A 19,674-nucleotide genomic window follows, 5' to 3' on the forward strand; every position below is an offset into this window, starting at 1 on the left:
AAATTTCCTTCTTGACACATCTCAGAGTTTTCCCATATTCAGAATGAAACTGAGTAATAATAAGGATGTCCTTGTTTTCTCTTTTAAGTCAGGTCACCAGATACATTACAGGGTTGAATAACAGAGAAACAACTATAAATGTTTTTTTAAGTATATTCTGTGAAATACTCTTATATGCTAAAATTGGCAACCACAGTTAGACTGGAAAGTAATTACAAATACCATAGTCAGTGAAAGGATGGTTCGAATTAAAAACAGAAAAAGAAGTCCAGAATTACTTTTCTGAAGCACCCAAAGTGAGGCTTAAAATGATAGTACCTAGTACTGTAGTTAATTATTTTGTACCTTATTTATGGCTTCGATACCAAAATTTCCATCAACACTTGGTTCAGGTTCATTTTGTTGAGCTACTGAATTATGTATGCATCAGATTTGTCACCTTGACTGTTTTCTGCTACCTGTGAAGATTTCCTAAATACTTTCTCAATGAGCTGTTACTCTGCCCAGTATTGATCTTGAATCTGTATTTTATGATAAAGCAAGTTGAGCTGCTATAAGTTAATGTTAGCATTTATATTTCTATATTGACTTGACTTGACAAAGAAAGGCGGTGCCTTATCCTCTACTGTCATTTTTCCCTTAGCTGAATCATCCCTTGGGATAAAACAAGGAATGGCTTTATAATGACTGTATGAAACTTTTTCTAAATTTCCTTTCTATTTCCAGTTTTCCATATCAACAACACAGTCAGTTCTAATTTTATTAACTGTAAGAAATAGTCATGGTATATTCAATTTTCTAATTCAAAAATAAATAAATAATAACTAATTTATAATGGAAAATTATATGTTCAAGTGTGTGTTCTATTCAAAAGCATGTAGCTAAAGAGGTCAAAATTCCCTGTAAGAACTTTCATAATAAACAAACTTGTGTTTTCAAGTGTACATCAATACTAGTAGGATCACTTCTTTAACTAGCATGCTTTGTTACATAATTTTTGTTAATGTCTAGTATTTGTCAAATTTTAAATGTTTCAGTTTTAATAAGTAACTATAACACTAAACATTTATCTGTAGTTTATTTAAAAGATCAGTGCTAACAAGCTACAGTGTTCCTAGAGAATAGAATTTTAAAATTGTGGATCTATTAAAAAACACTTTTTTACAGTTATATAACAGAAAAGATTGTTGATGAAACATTCAAAAAGAGTAGTGTTTAATATATGTTATGAAACTAAAAGAAAATGAACTTTAAGAGATCTCAAATTATCTTGACTGCAGGCATCTGCTAGGCATTGACAGCTTTATTTATAGAGTTATAAGCTGAGTATAGCAAGAAAATCCCACACACCTGTCTTCACATCAAATGAAAGGATCAGAGATGGGAAATGTGTAGAAGAATCACCAGCAAGACTGATTAAGTAACCACTGATAAGGTCAAGATGCCTGCCATTTTGAAAACCTGGTTGTCAGTCTAGGAAAAAGAATTTCTACAGAGAGTCAGGAATATAAACCTACATTTCTCTGTTGGCTGAATTAGATTAAGAAAAACATGTTCCCACAATTGAAAATTTCCCAACAGCACTCCGTGGCAAGGGTGAAAATCTTGGCATCTCCCTATGGAGAGCTCTGTAACTCGTTACATGTAATTGATCAAACAACAGATGTAAGTCACCTCCCAGAGGGCTCTAAAGGGAATAGATCTTTAAAATTTATTCCAAACTCTTGGGTTCTTCCAGCTGTGAAAAAAGGAGTACCTTCTAAAAGAAGAACAAAAGATGCAACATTCCCAAAGCTCTAGGTCAAAAAACAGCCTATTTGTCACTTCTAGTTAATAGGCATATACTTTATTTAAAAATTTCTGATGGTGGAAGTGTTCAGCTGAAGAAACAGCAAATAGGCAATAGGAATAAAAGCAGAGGTCAGCCTTCAGGTAAAATTTACTGAAATCATGCTCCATTTGATTTGGGTGTGGAGAGATCAGCTATTCCATCTAACCAAGAATAACATCTGTAACAGAGGAACTCTGGAGCCTTTAGCAAGCAACCTTAGAAATAGCCCTGAAATGAATGGGTATTTTAATTTCATTTCCATAAATATTTTCTAGTCTGCTACTTAGCAAACACAGTACTCAGAACCACAGCAAACCACAAATAGGATTATTCATGGAATCTGTTCACAGAAAAATGGTGGCAGTACGTAAATAAAACGATAATCACTATGCAGTTCTACTGCTACCCAGAAAACCTAAACTAGGGCACTCACAATAAAATATTCATCTGGAGGCTTATTTCTTTCTCCACTGTGCCTAGTATGTTGTCTGGAAAATTCAATAAATTATTGTTTAATGAATGCATAATGAGTTGAGAAAACATAGAAGAGAGTAATTAATTCTGCATGGGAAGTCTGGAAAGGTTTCAAAGAGAAGTTGACATTTGAATTGGGTCTTAAAAGATAAATGAAATATTAACAAGCAGTCAGAGAGAGCAGAGCATCCAAGCCAGAAGCAACAACTTGCAAAATAGGTGCAAAAATTGCTGTTATAGTCACAAAATATTATTTGGTTTAGTTTTGTTGAACTTCAAGTTTTATATGACGTTGAGAGGTTTGTGGTAGAATACGGTGTGAAAATGTAAATTGAAGCCAGATTATAACTAGTGATCTGCATTCAGTTACTTTTAATTTACCCAGTAATGTAAACTCATGCAAGTTATTTGACTTTCTGGGCTTAAATGCCTGATTTTTTTTTCTTAAAATGTGTTTTTCATTTACATAAAATGATCAAATCTTACTACATGGTAGATCCAAGTAAACTGTGGAGCACAGCCACAGACAAAACAGATACAAATCCATTCCTATGTGGAAAACATAGTCAAGTGAAGGTGATGGATGGGGCTGAGAAAACAAGCAAGTGTACCAAAAATCTATAAGATTGACTTATTTAGCAAATGTGAATTGATCACCCCTTGTGGCAGTTACCATTTAACACAAAAATCCTTGCATTCTACATTTATTATAGTTATAACAAATGTTCAAACAAAAATAAAATCAGGACCAGTGTTTTGGTGCAGTGGGTTAAGCTGCTGCCTGCAGTGCCAGCATCCCATATGGACACTGGTGTGAGTCCCAGCTGCTCCACTTCTGATGCAGCTCCCTGCTAGTATGCCCAGGAAAGCAACAGAAGATGGCCCAAGTGTTGGGCCCCTGCACCCACATGGGAGACCCAGAAGAAGCTCCTGGCTCCTGGCTTTGCCTTGGCCCATCCCTGGCTGTCGTGGCCATTTGGGGGGTGAACCAGTAGATGGAAGACCTCTTTGTCTGTATATCTGCCTCTCTCTCCATAACTCTGACTTTCAAATAAATAATAAATCTTTTAAAAATAATAAAATCAAGATAGCATCAGTAAAACCAGTTTTGAGGAGTTAGCTATTTTTAACAGTGATATCAAGAAAGATCTCTTGGATAAGAGAACATCTGTGCAAAGACCTTGAAAAAGTCAGGAAAGAAGAAAAAAAAACATGTAGAAGGAATGCAAAATTGGAGTATTTTTGTTGTGATCAAGAAAAGATTGGAAGATGCATGTGGCTAGACTGAATCAAATTGCGGGAATGGATTGGAGAGTAGCAGTAGCAAAAGAGGGAGAACTACTAGGAGCCTAGATTGTGAGTTTCCCATGAGTAAATGGAATAAAATCAGTAGAGGTTTGAGCATGGAAGTGATTTTATCTGATGTATTGTTTTACCATCTCCAATTGCTATTTTGAAAATATGCTAAAAATGAAAATCAGATCAAGGAGTTGGATATGAGTGCAATAATACAGGTAGGAGATAATGGTGGCTTGGTCACTGTTTTTTTTTTTTTTTTTTTGGAGGTAGACTCAGCAGGATTTGTTGATAAATTTATGTGAGGAATGAAAAACAACTGAATTATTGAATTATTAAAGATGACTGGAGTGCATGGAAAGTGCCATAGCCTCACAAATGAGCATTGTCATGGGTGAAGGAACAGGGTTCCTTTTCTATACATTACCAGTGAGGGTTGCTATTGGTATCTTCAAGAAAATAATCATAAAATGGGCAGTTGAAATATTTAAATCTGGAGTTTAGGAGAGTAGCTGGATATGTTCATTTGAAGTCACCTGTACTTAGGTGATCTTTAAGAGTATACTCTGGATAAGGTCAAAATAGATTAATTTCAAATAAAAAAATGAAGACATCTGGGGATGAACCATTGGCAAATTGCAATATTTATAAGTCAAAAATAAGGTTGAATCTACAAAGAAAAAATAACTAGTAAAATAAGAGGACAAAGTGATATTGAAATCCTGCATTCAAGTGACAAAAGGGTCCCAAAGAATAGTATGATTTATACCACTGAGTGCTGCTAAATGGAAAAGAAAGATACGAGGTGAGAAGTGACCCTTGGACTTCACAATTTAGAGATTACTGGTCAAATGCATGAGAATATTTCAGTGGAATGGTGATGACAAGAAGAAAATATTGGAGTGCCTAACACAAGAATGACAAGAGGAAATGAAGATAGCTATCTATCAAAACTGTAAAGAAGGTTAGAGAATGTGAGAGTAGAGGGAGTGTGAGTTTAAGGAACAAATATTTTAACAAGAAAGTTAACATAGGTCTGTATGCTAATGCAAAAATGACAGCAGGAACAGAAAACAGATGACATAGAAGAGAAAGTAAAAAAAATCAGAAGTGATATTTTCAAGAGGTGAGAGGGGATGAGAAGCATGGACAACTGGAAGAGTTGGTCAGAGTGTAGAAATTGAAGGGAAGGAAAACATGTATGAGTAAAAACTTGGGTAGAATGGTAGACTTTTGGGAAGGATTTTTAGAATTTCTCTTCCAACTGCATCTGTTTTTGCAGTAAATAAAAAGTATGGTTATCAAGTAAGAATGAGAACTCATTGACTGGGTAAATACAGTACATTGTCTGACAGTGCTAAGGTTCTACTTGATACTCGTGGTCATGAATTTAAAGCAAGATATGGCAGCATGGTTTTCTATCTTTTGTGGCCATAATCTGCTGTTGCCATGAAGAAGTAGAGTAAGTGGCGAAATGAGTTAAAAAAGTAGTGTACTTGTTTTAAAAGTTGCTGAGATCCCTAAGGTATTCAAATATATATATATTTATACATATATGCATATATATTTGTACATATATGCACACATATCATACATATGTATTTATATGGTTTATATACAACATATATACATAGTATAGATATATATACACAAAGGTATATTATACATATTAATATATACATATATACTAGCTATATGCACGCACGAACTGTACATACATACATACATACCTTACACTTTGAAAGTTGTACAGCTAAATAGGCATGTATTTCATCACTTGGTCAAGTTATGTAAAGTTCCACATACTCATAGTAACTGTGCTTTATGAATGAAAGTCACAGTGCCATCCTTCAAAGTAGAGCAAAGTATTGAATTCAATACCTGGCAGATCATAAAGTAAGCTACATTCAATATTACTACACATGAGAAGAACTAAAAGGACCTGGCCAAAAATGCACAGATGAAACTGAGCCAAGGGCTGTGGCATTTTCATTTTTGAGGATGCTTGCAAACCCCTTCGAAGCCGCTGTTATTTTGAGACTCTAATAGAAAAGCTTAGCTTCAGTATTTGAAATGTCCATGCTTTCTCTTACACGTCATGTTAATGAGTCTTTCCACAAAAGGGGGATGATTTTGCAAGTTATTTCCCTGAAGAACCCTATATGAAACAATTATTCCACTCCAAGAAATTCTTTTCATATTGCAAGATTAGATCAGTTTCATTCATTACATTCACCCATGGCAATCCATAGAGGACTTTCTAGATAATTAGTAATTCAACAATGATTGTAGCTTTCCCATAACTGGAGAATGGTTCTTTGCAATCTTCATTTTCCATTCAAAGCGTTGAGAAGGGAATTGCAATTTTAAAGGTAAAAAGAACATCTTTTGACTGAGTGGATTTTCAACATTTGGCTTGAAAGTAAGGTCTTTTTGAGCAAGGTAATATTTTTTGTTCTTTTTCAAACAATTTTTAAACTTCCCACAGTGTTTCTTGGTTTTACATATTCCTTTATATTTAACCATAAATTCTTTCTCAGGTATTTATATTCACTTTTGTGACTAAATCAAAATAAACTTAAATTATTTTGGGAAATATTTGACAAGTATTATAAATAACATTTTGATTTGAAAACAGTCATGATCAAGATGATTCTGGAAATTCCATTAACTTAAAGATACACTGTTAGTTACCAAGGTTAAAAATAGTTTGATAGGGTCCAGCGCTGTGGCACAGCAGGTTAAAACCCTGGCTTGAGACACTGGAATCCCATATGGGCGCTGGTTCGAGACTTGGTGTTCAACTTCCAATCCAGCTCTCTGCTATAGCCTGGGAAAGCAGTAGAAGATTGCTCAAGTCCTTGGGCCCCTGCACCCGCGTGGGAGACCAGGAAGAGACGCTCCTGGCACCTGGCTTCAGATCAGTGCAGCTCCGGCCACTGGGGCCATTTGGAGAGTGAACCAATGGAAGGAAGACCTTTCTCTCTGTGTCTCTCTCTCTCACTGTCTGTAACTCTGCCTCTCCTTCTCTCTCTCTCTCTCTCTCTCTCTGTAACTCTGACTTTCAAATAAATAAATAAATCTTTAAAAAGAATAGTTTGGTAAATATAAATTCCCGAAATCATTTAGCAAGAGGGCATGTGTGTACAATAGAAGCAGAACAGTTAGTCAAATGCTTTGTGATCTACCCACTCTGTGAATAAGTTAAAATGAATAGTTGAAGAAATAATTTGATTTTCTCCAGATTCCAATTTTTATACACTGTTTTTAATACTTCATTTTTAAATGTCATTTTTAGCACTCAGAACAGAAAGACTAATTGACTAACCTGACAAAAGTCTATGGAAGGCTACATTTTTTTTTTAAATCGAGTGTGTAAAGGACTTCCTTATTGGTAATTGTGAAATTGTTTTTACTTTGTTATATTTTATATTTATTAATGTAGAGAGAGCAGATTTCATGAATTTCATAGATATAATTCCAAGAAATATTCTTCATTATCTTGCTTTTTATTTTTTTATTTTTTTTTTATTTTGACAGATAGTTATAGACAGTGAGAGAAAGAGATAGAAAGATCTTCCTTCCGTTGGTTCACCCCTCAAATGGCCCCTACGGCCGTTGCGATGCGCCGATCCGAAGCCAGGAGCCAGGAACTTCCTCCTGGTCTCCCAGGCGGGTGCCTGGGCCCAAGCACTTGGGCCATCCTCCACTGCCCTCCCAGGCCACAGCAGAGAGCTGGACTGGAAGAGGAGCAACGGGACTAGAACCTGGTGCCCATAAGGGATGCCAGCGCCACAGGCGGAGGATTAGCCAAGTGAGACACGGCACCGGCCCCCCATTATCTTGCTTTTTAATGTAATATTATCTAGGATATTTTTCCATATTCATTGCATATAAACCTAAACTAACTTTTTTTTACTATTTTCAAAGTATTACATAATATAGCAGAATGACAATTTAACTTACAATATCCATAATAGCTTTGGTTTCTTTTCAGTTTTTATTATTGCAAACAATGTTAATAAATTGTTACATAAATTTATACAGCAAACATGTATGTGTATTTTTGTATATATGTATTACATGAATTCGTGTGCACATTATAAATACATATGTGTGTGTATGTGCATCTCAATGCATACATGTAGAATGTGTATACTTTATGTGTGAATGTCTGTTTTTACCAAGATGACCCTCCCCAGGTTAACTAAAATTCAGACAGACTTTCTATTGTCTGTAGTACTCTATCCTCTCATTCCTTTTTAAAGATCTATTTGTTTATTTTTTTTTTTTTTTTTTTTGACAGGCAGAGTGGACAGTGAGAGAGAGAGAGACAGAGAGAGAAAGGTCTTCCTTTGCCGTTGGTTCACCCTCCAATGGCCGCCGCTGCAGCCGGCGCACCGCGCTGATCCTGGCAGGAGCCAGGAGCCAGGTGCTTTTCCTGGTCTCCCATGGGGTGCAGGGCCCAAGCACCTGGGCCATCCTCCACTACACTCCCTGGCCATAGCAGAGAGCTGGCCTGGAAGAGGGGCAACCGGGACAGAATCCGGCGCCCCAACCGGGACTAGAACCCGGTGTGCCGGCGCCGCAAGGTGGAGGATTAGCCTATTGAGCCACGGCGCCGGCTAAAGATCTATTTGTTTATTTGAAAGGCAGAGTTACAAATAGAGAGGCGATATCAGAGACAGAAAGATCTTCCATCTGCTGGTTCACTCCCTAAATGGCCACAACAGCCAAAGTGGGGCAAGGTCAAAGCCAAGAGCCAGGAACTCCATCAGGATCTCCCATGTGGGTGGCGGAGACCCAAGTACTTGGATCATCTTCTGCCTTCCCTAGGCACATTAAGAAGGGAGCTGAATCAGACGTGGAGCAGCAAGGACTTGAACCAGAACTCTGATATCGGACACAAGTACTGCAAACAGTATCTTACCCCACTACACCAAAGCTGGACACCAACTCTCCTTTTCTTATATCTTTTACTTGAGAAAACTTATCATTGTAAACCATTTCTCTGCCTATTATGATATTTACACATTTTTTTTCTCTAAAAGCCTCTTGCCAGTTTTATACACAGGAATCTCTTTTTCAAGGATAAAAGAGTCATTATTTTGAAACTGAAACAGGGGGAGGGTAGGAGCCTAATTTCCTTGCTTGTTTGCAAACACAAATGGATAGATCACAGAAAAAAAATCACAGAAAAAAAATTGCAAACCTGGGAATAACTGTTTCAATGTGCTTGACATATACCAAGACCATTTCAATTGTTTTGAATAACTCCTCCCTATCTAAAATTTTTTCAAAGGACATTTTTGTTTGACATTGTAAGGAGAATAACACCTACAACATGGACAAAAATGTTTTTAATTCTGATTGAGTATTTACATAAAAACTTAAACCTAAAAGTATAATCAATAAATTAAAATCATTTACCTTAAAAAGTTTATTACTAAGGCTAGCTAGCTAGAAAGCAACTAGGATTTTTCAATGAAATATTTTCATGACTCATCAGAGAGATATATAATAAAATACATATGAAATTAATAGAATTTCAAATGAAATTTGAGGACTTTTCTTCTCATAGTATTAAATATTTAACATGAAAATCTTAAAGTGTTAGACAAAAAGAGTATAACCTCATAACAATCTATTGTAAAAAGTTACAAGCATATAAGGAGCTCATATCATTCCTCTCCTTTCACACAGAAAAAGAGATAACTGATGACCAGAGGCGTTCTCTACCTAAGTCACAAAACTCAACTGTGTCAAACAAATCTTCTGACTTAAATTTTTATCCCCAAACTAGCTGAGGGAGTTTTCTATGGAACCTCCAGACCAGGTTCACTTGCCCCAAAGCAAAACAACAACAACAACAAACTCTGACACTGTGATGGTGAAATAAAAAAGGGCAAAACTCGGAGCAAGAAATCAGGTAGCTATCACTTCTATCACTTAACTTACTACCCTTCCCCTCCCCCAGAGTTAAGGGTAAAGATTTTCCTGGATTGAAGTTGGGGCTGAGAGGAGCATGTACAGCTCACGTCTAAGTTCCCGGTTGCTGAGAAGGAACTAATGACTATAGATGTTCCCAGCTGAGGGGAAATGAGCGGTGTCTTTCTAGCTAACTACCCTTAAAGAGTGAATAAAAGGAGTTCTCAGACAGAAAAGGGAATAACAGCAGAACTTCAAAAACAAAAGAAAAATATTAGCATTATTTAAAAGTAGGAGAACTTAGGTTATTTACTTTTTGAGTGTCTAAAACTATGTTTTGTTTGTTTGTTTGTTTGTTTGAAGCACAGTTATTATAACATCAAATGACAGGATGCTCAAGAGCTGGAGAGGAAATACTCAGGGCTATTATACTTAAAAAGTAGGGAGGGTAAATGGAATTAAACTTTCTGTGCTGGGGCCAGCGCCATGGCTCACTTGGTTAATCCTCCACCTGCAGCACCGGCATCCCTTATGGGCACCGGGTTCTAGTCCCGGTTGCCCCTCTTCCAGTCCAGCTCTTTGCTGTGGCCCGGGAGGGCAGTGGAGGATGGCCCAAGTGCTTGGGCCCAGGCACCCGCCTGGGAGACCAGGAGGAAGTTCCTGGCTCCTGACTTCAGATCGATGCAGCGCAATGGCCATAGTGGCCATGTTGGGGGTGAACCAACGGAAGGAAGACCTTTCTCTCTCTCTCTCTCTCTCACTGTCTAACTCTGCATGTCTAATAAAGAATATTTTTAAAAATTTATTTATTTATTTTAATTTGAGGGCAACAAGAGAGAAAGAGACAACAGACAGAACTTCTATCAACTGGTTCATTTCCCAGATGCCTTCAGCACCAGAGGCTGGGTGAGGTCAAAGCAAATTCAGGAATCCTACATAGGCAGGCAGGGACCGAAATACTTGAGCCATCACTTGCAATCTCCTGCATGAGCAGGAAACTGGAATTGGAAGCCTACCCAGCACATGAACCCAGGCACTCCACTATGGGATGTGGGCCTCTGCAGCTGTACTAAATTCCTACCTCCTAAAGAACGTGGAAATAAGCGACTTGTAGATAAGAGAAACTGAAGAATGAAAAACATAGGGAGCTGGGGCTGACACTGTGGCACAGCAGGTTAAAGCCCTGGCCTGAAGCACCAGCACCCCATATGGGTGCCAGTTCTAGTCCCGGCTGCCCCTCTTCCCCTCCAGGTCTCTGCTATGACCTGGGAAAGCAATAGAGGATGGCCCAAGTCCTTGTGCCTCTGCACCTGTGTGGAAGACCTGGAGGAAGTTCCTGGCTCCTGGCTTAGGACTGGCGCAGCTCCAGCCATTGCAGCCATCTGGGGAGTGAACCAGCGGATTCAAGACCTCTCTGTCTCTGCTTCTCTCTGTCACTGTGTCTTTCAAATAAATAAAAAATAAATCTTTTTTTAAAAAATAAAAGCATAGGAAGCCGAAAGAAAATAATAAATGGAAAATTTCAATAATCACCTTACAGGTATATTCTGTGTATACTCAATTAAAAGATTGTTATCCTGAAAACACAAAGATAATAAATATTTTAGGATTTACAAGCTAAATGGTCTCTGTGGCAAGCATTTCATTGTGCCTGCGTAGCAAATCAGTTATAGGAAATTTAAAATAAATAGGCATATTGAATCTTCAATAAAATTTTATTTTATTGAAACAAGATACAACTTAGTAATTTGATAAGGTACCAATTATTGGTACACCATACAAATTAGACAAGTCTTCAGGGAATTAAGCTGAGCAAGATAAAAGGAAGCCAATAACAAGAGGTGACATATTCTGTGATTCACTTATATAATATTTTGATATGAAGGAATTATAGAAATGGAAATGATTGAGTAATTACTAAGGTTAGGATTGGGGTTTGGGAAAGAAGAAAGTCAGGTAAAAAGACAGTACCAGGTATTCATGTAGTGACTGATGTTTGTTCTGCATTTTAAATGTGGTGTTGAATATGCAAATATGCACATGAAAATTTTCTTTCTTTTTTTTTTTTTTTTTTTTGACAGGCAGAGTTAGACAGTGAAAGAGAAAGAGAGACAGAGAGAAAGGTCTTCCTTCCTTTGGTTCACCCTCCAAATGGCCGCCACGGCCGACACGCTGTGCCGATCTAAAGCCAGGAGCCAGGTGCTTCCTCCTGGTCTCCTATGTGGGTGCAGGGCCCAAGCACTTGGGCCATCCTCCACTGCCCTCTCAGGCCACAGCAGAGAGCTGGCCTGGAAGAGGAGCAACTGGAACAGAATCCGGCGCCCCAACCAGGACTAGGTTGGGTGCCGGCGCTGCAGGCGGAGGATTAGCCAAGTGAGCTGCGGCACCAGCCAGACACATAAAAATTTTCATAGTGCAAAATATACATACACATACACAAATGTGGATGATGATATGCAAAACTGGGAAAATCTAAATAAGATCTGTGGATCATATCAATGTCAGTTTCTTAGATGGACATTGTACTATTGTTTCCAAGATGGTATGGCAGCATTGTGGGAAATTAAGCAATGGTTACATAGGATCTATCTGAATTCTGTTTTTAAAGATTTATTTATTTATCTGAAAGTCAGAGTTACACAGAGAGAGAGGGAAAGAGGGGGGTGCAGAGAGACAGAGAGAAAGAGATGGATTCTATCTGCTGGTTCACTCCCCAGAGGTCTGCAATGACCTCATCTGAGCCAAGCCAAAACCAGGAACCGGGGGCAACATTGGAGTCTCCCAATGGTTGCAGGGGCCCGAGGACTCGGACTATCTTCTGCTGCATTTCCCAGGCCATTAGCAGGGAACTAGACCAGAAGTGGAGCAGCTAACACATGAACTGTGCCCGTATGGTTTGCCAGCATTAAAGGCAGTGACTTTACTCACTAAACCATAATGCTGGCCCATGTTTATATGATTTTTTCAACAAGTACATGTGAAAAAACATGTGTGGGCATTTGTGTATTTCCACAGATACTCTATGGTATGGATTTCAATATTAATTTTTCCAAATTAAGACGTTGGAAATAAGTATTATTTTAGTCAATCACTATATGTCCCTATTTGGCACTGCTTTTCTTTTTAAATTTCATATAAATTAAAGATGTGTTTATTATTTATGACATACTAGATTAGATGAAATTATAAAAATATTCTTTCAGCAATTAATCTTAAAATTGTGTGTTAAACATTGCTGTAGAAACTATCATCAATCCCTTCTAAATCACCAAGGAATACATATACATGCCTGTGTTTTCAGATATGCAATTAAAATTTTGAATTATTAATGTTTATCTCAAATATATTCACATCAGATCTGCTGGATTTAAAGTAGACTAGACAATTAATAAAGTGAATTTCTTCAATGCATTTTGATAAGCTCTGCATTTTCATATAACCTTGGAGATCATAAATGTACTTAATAAAAACCCCCTTCTCCCATGTCAGGTTGACTTTCTAACTCTGAAACTGACAAGAAATAAAGATTTGAGCTTAAGAACTCCTGAGGATTTTATTTATGAAGCCAATGCCTCAGTTTGCAAGAGGTTGATTAAGGACAGTGCTCCATTTTTTTCTTGTATGCCTAATCTGAATCACAATGTCTTTTGAAAGAATGAATGAATGTGTAAGTGCTCAAATGTAAATCTCAAAATTATAGGGCTCATTTCCAAATATGCATTCCCGAAGTTTTTCTATTCATTCATTGAAGTGATTGTGTACAAAAAGAAGTAAGCATTGCATAGATTTCCTCAGTGAGAGAATATAAATTTTATTTTACCATCAATCTTTCCTTGTTTTTGGCAACAGAGTGTATAGAAGATATTACTATTCTGGAAAGTTCCAGAGTGAGAATCTAATCATCTGGAGATGTGCTCTTAGAAAATGCTTTATATTTGTTTCAAAAAATAATAGATGATACACTTCTATAATAATGCTTAGTTATGAGAATTAAAGTTTGACTAGATTAAAATTCAAATTCCAAGGAAAGTTCAAACTTCTTGGCAAATATAATTCTTCTTTCTGATGAAGAATATAATCAGCCATGCACTCATTATTTTCACTGGGGCCTATTTTGATATGTAGGTGTTTTATTTAAAGAGAAATTATAAATAAGTTTCTTTATGTCACTTTAATTCAGATTTAGACCACATTTTCTGGCAAACAAACAATCTTTGCATTCGACTGGGAATGAATTGAGGAGTTGTTTTTTTTTCTAGTATTGCCTATAAAATTTTGTATACATTTAATTTATACCTCTGAAATTCTACATACAATCAACAAAGAGAAAGAATGCTCTCGTTTTGTTCAATGTGTAGGTGCAGGCAAGGAGCTACGGGATGGAGCCAGTCCAGCCTGCTTCTAGTGATATTTCATTTTGTGTATATACCATGTTGTCTTTAATCATTAATCATATGTGATTACAGTTCACAATAATCTATATATTTTATGAGCAAATAGAAGAAAGGAGCTCCAAAGCTGCACTCATAAAGTAATGTCACAGAAGTGTAAATGTTAATTACTCTGATCTGGTCAGTACATAAATACATGTATTGAAATCTTACATTTATTCAGCAAACATTACTGATTACTTACCACTTGCTATAGAGTAAATGATTAATTATGTATATACATTTTCATATTGGCTTTTGATATTAGTTACAGAATGTATTTGGTTTATTTTATGCAAAATTCTTCCTTTATAACAGCATTAAATCTCCACTCTGTCTATAGCTACTTAGCTAATTAACATTTTATGGATCTTCATTTACACGGAATGACTCCCATCAAATCCAAATTTATATCAGATTTGTTTTTATAAGAAAATATTTATAGAGTAATAAATAAGTTCCAATACGGTCTAAATGCACCTTTCACACAAAATGGAAGTATAACCTGTGCCACAGACATACCTCCAAAGTTGTGACTGTGAGTAATTACATTGAAATCTGAATATATCAGTGACTTAAAACATCAGTATAATTATTCTAGAAGTTTCTGCCTTAATTTCTCCTTTTCTCAGTATTTTCTGTATGGTTATTTGACACACGCCTCCTCCTACTTAACTCCAATTTCATGAGGGCAAGAATGTCAGTATTGCTCACTGTCTTATCCTCAGAGCCTAATGTTATGCCTGTCACATTGTTGACTCTATATATTTGCTAGATAAATAAGTGTAAAGAAATAAAAGCTACCAGATGGCAAAAACATATGCTTTTACTAAGATTTCCACAATTCCAACTGATACGCCCTTTGATGATGTCAATGTTCTTTATCCAATATAATTAAACCATTGTGTTTACAGTTGCAAACAGAGAAAGAATCATATTTAGGATTGTTATGTCTAGGAAAAAAATAATCATAGACAAAATATTAGATGTATACACCAGAGCTTCTTTTTATTTTTATTTATTTATTTATTTATTTATTTATTTATTTTGACAGGCAGAGTGGACAGTGAGAGAGAAAGACAGAGAGAAAGGTCTTCCTTTGCCATTGGTTTACCCTCCAATGGCCGTCGCGGCTGGCGCACTGCGGCCGGTGCACCGCGCTGATCCGATGTCAGGAGCCAGGTGCTTCTCCTGGTCTCCCATGGGGTGCAGGGCCCAAGCACTTGGGCCATCCTCCACTGCACTCCCGGGCCACAGCAGAGAGCTGGCCTGGAAGAGGGGCAACCAGGACAGAATCCGGCGCCCCAACCGGGGACTAGAACCCGGTGTGCCATTGCCGCAAGGCAGAGGATTAGCCTAGTGAGCCACGGCGCCGGCCAACACCAGAGCTTCTTAGTAAGCAAGCATTATAGCATATCATTAATAATATTATGTAATTAGCAATAATATTTGTATTCAGAATATGAGGTAATACTCAAAAACTCTATGATCTGATTTTTTATAGAAGGTTAAATATTTGTTTTGGTAACATTTTTATTTTGTCTGTTTAAGTATTATTTTCCATTAGAATACAGACAGCTCTTGCAATAATTTCTAGACCTGGTCATCTGCCTCCACTTTCTCTCTCTCTTCTACACTCCTCACACAACACTCCTTTGTTCTGTTACTGTAATGCCCTCTCTGACATCTAAATTTTATCATATAACTCCATTACATGGAACTCTTTGATGATTTTTAACTCAGTGTTTCGCAACTGAGAAACAATTTCCCCTCCCAGAGAATACTTGATAATCTCTAGAAACATTTTATTTAACAGGAGGGGGTAGTTACTTGAATCTGCTGATTAGAGGTAAGTAGAGGCACAAGACAATCTTCCATTACAAAAAAAAATTCACTAGTCCCAAAAGGTAATAGTGTTGAGGCTGGGAAATCCTGAACAAAAGATAAAATCCAAATTGGTGTACATCTCAGAGGTAGTCTTACCACTATTCTCTTGAATAGAATGCAGATTTGTTGCTTAAGGGACATGTCTGGCAAGCATATGATTTCATTGATGGTTTTCTGGTTTGCCACAATCTCCAGCCACTCAAACTGTCTTCATCCAGCTGTCTTCACTTACTCATGTTCCCATCTTATTTGAAACTTACATCAAGTCTTGGTGCACAGTACTTCACACCCACAAACAGTGATGCTAATCTGCCTAATTTCTTCAGTATTCTCTTTTATGCATCTACACCCTTGCTTGTGATACAAAATTTAAGTGGATTTCCCTATAACTGTATTTCCCAAGCCCCATATGCTTGATGAACCAATCCATTTCCTTCTAAATTCATTCCTTCCATTTGTGTCTCAGTTGTCCATTTCATTGTGTTTATTGTAATAGAATTGACAGGGAGTAATATTCGGTGTGTGTGCCTTTGCCATCTCCAATCTTTATACTTGCAGGTCTTTCAAAATTAGGACCCTGGTATTAACCATGGCAGATTGTCTTCACCATACCTGGGACAGTGCCTAAAAATGTATTTACACTATTTTGTTGTTAAACTGCTAAATTCAAATTGATTTCCAGTGTTCCCTTCAACAATGCAAATCAGAATTTACCATAGATTGAATCACTTGGGAATCCAAGTTAAGAATTGTGGGGAGCAATCCGGACTGGACTGAGTTACTGGAATTAGGACTTATTCTATGCATCTGCTCTCCCACAATATGGCGCTGGGAGAGAAGTAAACAGCTTCCGCACAGCTGCCTCCAGTTCAACTAATAAACTGTAGGACTTGCTCCTGATTGGAGGAGAGCAGCGTACTCGGCGTGTGGGCAGCCGAGTTGGGATTGGCGGAGGAGGACTATAAAGGAGGAGAGAGACGGCATGCACCAGGAACATCTATGGGGAACATCTACGGGGAACATCTAGCTGAAGGAACACCTGTGCAGCCCCCGAGAAAGCCGGCCGGCGGTGTGCCGCTCCCCTGCGGAAGTGGGGAATGTGGCCAGGGGGAACTGCCCTTCCACGGAGGTGGAAGGGATAGTAGCCAACCCGGGAAGAACCAGCAGCAAACCCGGGGAGGGCCGAGCAGACAAAAGAACAGCGCAGGGTCCTGTGTCGCTCCTCCACGAAGAGGGGGAGCGACATAATGGTGCCGTGACTCGGATAGGAAACCTAGCTCGGATAGGAAACCTAGGACGGATATGAAACTTAGGAGGGAAGAAACGGGAAGAACTGGGAAAATACCGGAGGGAGAGACTAGCAAACAGCCTAGGGAAAAGCCGGACGAAAAGGGTGCCGGAAGAAGCTATTGAAAGCCTAGGCATAGACTCGGATACGGACTACGGGGGGAAGCTGGGAGAAATCTCTAAGGTCGAAAGCGAAAGTGAAAGCTAGAACAAACAGACTCGGATACGGACTGTGGGGAGAGGCCAGGAGAAATGAGGGAGGAATATCGTTGGAGGAAAGCTTGGGGAAACATACCCGGTAGAGAAAAATGTTAGGGAAATTGAAGCCGTGGGGGGCAGGCCAAGGCGGACACGAAAGCCACTTTGGGATTCTCAAGTTAGCCCGGGAATGGGGGGCGAAAAGTTGAAACCAGAAGCTGAAACGTAAGCCAGATTGGGATCCGTCTGATTAGCCCGGGGAGCAAAGGACGGGAAGCCAAATCGTGGGGCGGAGACGTATGCTGGGTTGAATTCGCCAGGCTAGCCCGGGGAACTTAGATTGAATGCTAGTGGCGGACACGTAAGCTACGCTGTGTGACTCGCGGAGGCTGCCGTGCGCAGAGAGAGCGTGCGGGGCACAAGTAGATAGGGAACGGGGCTGGCGCGAGGCCGTGGTGTAGATGCGCAGGGCGTGGAGACCGCGGAGCGCGCGAAGCCAAGCCGCGCAAAGCCGAGGCGCGGGCTGAAGCAGCTCAGAGCCGGCGGGGCGAGGTGCCGGGAAGCTGCGGGGATAAGAGAAACAGCTGAAGCTGCGCGGAGCCGTGAAGCCTGCCGGCAGGGCGAGGTGCCGGGAAGCTGCAGGGATAAGAGAAACAGAAGTTTAGAAGTAAAGTGAGAGAAATAGGAATGCTGGAAGATAGAAGTAAAATGGGAGAAATAGGAATGCCCGGAGATAGAGAAATAGAGAAGGCCTCCCCTCAACATGGCAATGAGAAAGCTTGGATTCGGTCTGCCTGATTAAGTGAGGCGATGAGCACCTGGGCGGCTAGCAGCTTATGCGCCGCAGGTCACTGAAGACAGGCACGAATTAACATCAGTAAGGCTTCCCCACAATACAACAATTAGGAGGCTTGGATTCGGTCTGCCTGATTTAAGGCGGTAAGCACCAGCAAGCAGCTCAACCAAAGCATGAGCTGCAGGTCACCGAAGATAGGCACAAACCAACACTAATAAGTCTCCCCCACAATACGGCAATGAGAAGGCTTGGATTCGGTTTGCCTGATAGGGCTTGTAAGCCCCTGCAGGCAGAGCAGAGCATGCGCTGCAGGGCACTGAACACAGGCACGCATCAGCGCCTAAAAACCTCCTCACAACATGGCGAAGAGAGGACCCGGATTCGGTTTTCCTGATTGATAGGACTTGTAAGAGCCTGTGGCAACTCTAGCAAGTAGAGCAGAGTGTGTGCCGCGGGACACCGAAGACAGGCGCGTATCAACGCCAAAAAATAAAAAGAAAGGGGGATCTGTGGGGAGCAATCCGGACTGGACTGAGTTACTGGAATTAGGACTTATTCTATGCATCTGCTCTCCCACAATATGGCACTGGGAGAGAAGTAAACAGCTTCCGCACAGCTGCCTCCAGTTCAACTAATAAACTGTAGGACTTGCTCCTGATTGGAGGAGAGCAGCGTACTCGGCGTGTGGGCAGCCGAGTTGGGATTGGCGGAGGAGGACTATAAAGGAGGAGAGAGACGGCATGCACCAGGAACATCTATGGGGAACATCTACGGGGAACATCTAGCTGAAGGAACACCTGTGCAGCCCCCGAGAAAGCCGGCCGGCGGTGTGCCGCTCCCCTGCGGAAGTGGGGAATGTGGCCAGGGGGAACTGCCCTTCCACGGAGGTGGAAGGGATAGTAGCCAACCCGGGAAGAACCAGCAGCAAACCCGGGGAGGGCCGAGCAGACGAAAGAACAGCGCAGGGTCCTGTGTCGCTCCTCCACGAAGAGGGGGAGCGACAAGAATATTTTACAAAAATTTTCTATACTCAAAGCTATAAAAACAGAATTAACATTAACTTCTTTCTAAATTGCAGAGTAGACGATATAAAAAAGAAAAGAAAACACGTGTGACAAAAGACTATGTAACAGTTAATGTTGATACCAAGGAAGAATACTTTTCAAATTTAATAAATTGAATTTGGTGTTTTAGATTGGGGGTAGTTAGGGATGCATCCTTGTAGTTCTATGTATGAATGGTCTTCAAAAAATGTATGGAAAATGAACATCATGAAAAACTCTGCATGAATTGCAAGTATTTTTGTACCAAAATAGGCTTATCTTTTAATTCCATTTTCCCATAAACTTTTTGAAGAACCATCATACATTTCAAGCTGTTTTAAGTAACCAAGTGTTGCTTTTAAAATCACAAAACATATTAAAAGGAAATATATTTATATTTAATTATTAAAGAAAATAATTTATATAAAATTAACTATTATGATATCAGAATATGGAATTTGTGATTGAGCTTCCATATGTGCTGTAAAGAACAAATAGAAAATG

The sequence above is a fragment of the Oryctolagus cuniculus genome, chromosome 11, assembly GCF_051225735.1.
Source record: "Oryctolagus cuniculus isolate XC-2025 breed Fujian yellow rabbit chromosome 11, ASM5122573v1, whole genome shotgun sequence".
NCBI classification, from domain to species: domain Eukaryota; kingdom Metazoa; phylum Chordata; class Mammalia; order Lagomorpha; family Leporidae; genus Oryctolagus; species Oryctolagus cuniculus.